At 48.6% G+C, this 3,033-nt stretch overlaps 1 long non-coding RNA gene across 20 annotated transcripts in view; it reads right to left on the bottom strand.

Annotated features, from left to right (window-relative positions):
* The window catches only part of LOC122168845, a 17,053-nt gene extending 14,026 nt beyond the window's left edge, over positions 1-3,027 (bottom strand). For 16 of the 20 annotated variants that reach the window (XR_006171388.1, XR_006171393.1, XR_006171396.1 and 13 more), the window contains exons 1-4: positions 2,861-3,027; positions 2,478-2,657; positions 1,686-2,388; positions 1,419-1,515 (exon numbers count right to left, since the gene is read on the bottom strand). This is a non-coding gene — a long non-coding RNA (uncharacterized LOC122168845). The remainder of the gene's footprint in view (positions 1-1,418; positions 1,516-1,685; positions 2,389-2,477; positions 2,658-2,860) is intronic. The other 4 variants (XR_006171403.1, XR_006171404.1, XR_006171405.1 and 1 more) reach the window with 4 other exon arrangements.
* Positions 3,028-3,033: the final 6 nt, after the last annotated feature.

Below are 3,033 nucleotides of genomic sequence, written 5' to 3'. Positions count from 1 at the left end.
CACAGAATCACAGAATCACAGAATCACAGAATCACCCGGGTTGGAAGGGACCTCAAGGATCATGTAGTTCCAACCCCCCTGCCTAGCAGGGCCACCAAACACACACATTCAGATCAGGGTGCCCAGGACCCCGTCCAACCTGGCCTTAAACACATCCAAGGACGGGGCATCCACAACCTCCCTGGGCAGCCCGTTCCAGGGCCTAACCACTCTCCTTGTATAGAACTTCCCCCTAACATCCAACCTAAATCTTCCCTCCTTCAACTTGGATCCATTTCCCCTAGTCCTGCTGTTGTCAGCCCTTTTGAAGAGTTTACTCCCCTCCTGGGTGTAGGTTCCCTTCAGGTATTGATAGGCTGCAATGAGGTCACCCCGCAGCCTTCTCTTCTCCAGGCTGAACAAGCCCAACTCCCTCAGCCTGTCCTCATAGGGGAGGTGCTCCAGCCCCCTGATCATCTTAGTCGCCCTCCTCTGGACCCTTTCCAAAATCTCAATGTCTTTCTTGTACTGAGGGCTCCACACCTGGACACAGTACTCCAGATGGGGCCTCACAAGAGCCGAGTAGAGAGGGACGATCACCTCCCTGTCCCTGCTGACCACCCCTCTCCTGATGGAGCCCAGGATCCCATTTGCCTTTCGAGCTGCCAGAGCGCACTGCTGGCTCATGTTCAGTCTCTCATCCATCAGGACCCCCAGGTCCTTCTCTGCCGAGCTGCTCTCAAGGACCACTCCTCCCAGCCTGTACGGGTGCCTGGGGTTCTTCCGGCCCAAATGCAAAACCTTGCACTTTGCCGTGTTGAACCTCATTAGGTTCACCCGAGCCCAGCCCTCCAGCCTGTCGAGGTCCCTCTGAATGGCATCCCTTCCTTCCACCGTATCAACCGCACCACTCAGCTTGGTGTCGTCAGCAAACTTGCTGAGGGTGCACTCAATTCCCTCATCGATGTCATTAATAAAGATGTTAAAGAGCACCGGTCCCAAGACAGACCCTTGGGGGACACCACTTGTTACCGGCCTCCACCTGGACATAGAGCCATTGACCACCACCCTCTGTCTGCGGCCTTTCAACCAGTTTCTTACCCATCGGGTCGTCCACCCATCAAATCCACTTCCCTCCAATTTGGAGATGAGGATGTGGTGGGGGACCATGTCAAAGGCCTTGCTCAGGTCCAGGTAAATGACATCAGTCGCCTTCCCTTCGTCCACCAATGCCGTCACATCTTTTGCTGGCTGTTTCTCCCAAACCCCACATCCCAAAGATCAGCTGATAATGGAACTTTCTGCCTGTCTCCAGCAGACCTCAAGTGTAGTAAATGCTCTCTAGGGAACCGCAGTTATACCCAGCTGCACACAGAATCACAACCAGCTGTTTTCAACAAATCAGTAGAAATGGCTTGAGCAGATTCGTTTGTCCTCACCTCTGTTGGTGGTACATTGGTTGCAGCAGTTCTTCGAAGACACTGCGAGTCACAGCAGGTGACTGGCTACTGCAAACAGACAGGCCAGAGGTAGCAACTGAAAAGGAACACCAAGAAAAGGGTTTACATCCAGTTTTCATTTCTGACTTGAATGAACTTTCCCCAGGGACCAGTTTTACTCATTCATCTCAGAACACTGCAGAAAGGTTTTAAGAAGTCTCACTCTGTTTAGCTAAGCGGTCAATTAAAAATTCAGCATCAACTTACCCCTCCAAGGAGCTTCACAAAGATGTTGTGCTCTCCCATAACCATCTGACACAGTATCTGCTCCACAGCTTTCAGCAGGCCAGCGATGAGATGGCACGCTTACACTGCAACTGTTACGTTTCATTTCCCGTGTTTCATTCTGTTAAAGACAGGGTTTCAATTAAGAGAATGGAAACGTATGAAACACAGGTATGTGGGGAAAACCCAAGGAATGATCCCTACGCTCCTTTGCTATTTAAAAGCACGTTCAAGATCTGAGACAAAAAAAAAAAGAAGAGTTAACTGCTGTAATAATCCACGATCTGCCCATGCTTTACTAAACCGAGACTGTTCCCTGAAGCTAGAAATAAACCCAGAACCAAGATGACAACAGCTAAGCTGAAGAAAGCACAACTTTCTGCACACACAATCCTCAGGATTACTTCCTATATCTGAGTACCAAATTAGAGTTTGTAGGCAACAAAGTTTCACTCTTGCCCTGAATTTAAGCGGATGTTTATAGCAGTTCTCTTCACTGAGTTAAGAGGTAGCCTGGCAAGTGAAGCTTAGTTCAGTGCTTGGGTCACAAAGTACTTACCAGAACAAAAAGATCAACTGTTCTGCATCCAGTATAGTGACAGAAGCTGTTTACCTTTAAAGCTTCCACTTGCTGACACAGCTTTTGAAGTAAGGACTTGTGATCTTCTGCCCACTGAAGGAGAGTCTGAGCAAAGAAAATAAGAAAAGCTTACTGAACTTGGATTTTCTTACACAAAAGGAACACTTTCCTAAAAGAGTAACCGGCTAATATACCTGGTAGGTGTTAGTTGGTGAGAAAGAGAACTTCTTGGGTGATGGAACTGCATCTTTCACTTCCACGTACGCAGCTCGTGAGATATTTCTGGAGGCAAGACTTCCCTCCTCACCATTCTCCCCAAGCTCCCGGATCACTGCCTTCAGCATTTCCGTCACAGCTCTAACAGATACCGGCAGCTAGAAATTGATTGGAAACGCAAGTCGTGATGGCAATTCTTCCTCAGAGCAAGAGACTGCCTCCTGATCTATGGCTGAACAGTGCACACGGCTTTCTGCAGAAACTCTGGGTGTTTTTGTTGTTGTTTTCCCCCAGGAAAGCCCCACATCTGTTAACATTAACTAAGAGGACCATTCACACAAGCATTAATTCTTTTACTTACTTGGGCAGCTACTGACGGGTCAGAGGAGCTTTCCTCAATGATCTTCATCAGGCAGTGCTGCCTTTCAACAAGACAGGCTTTGCGTTCTTCTTGTTCCTCTGGTAGCACACCATCACTCTCAACCTTCTCTGCCTTTCTTTGACAAAGCTAAGTAACAGCATATCGATCAGGAA

The sequence above is a fragment of the Centrocercus urophasianus genome, unplaced genomic scaffold (assembly GCF_019232065.1).
Source record: "Centrocercus urophasianus isolate 14NV4802_14NV808 unplaced genomic scaffold, USGS_Curo_1.0 seq_465, whole genome shotgun sequence".
NCBI lineage: Eukaryota > Metazoa > Chordata > Aves > Galliformes > Phasianidae > Centrocercus > Centrocercus urophasianus.
Note: the sequence above shows the minus strand (reverse complement) of the source record. Positions and strands in the feature narration are given on the sequence as shown.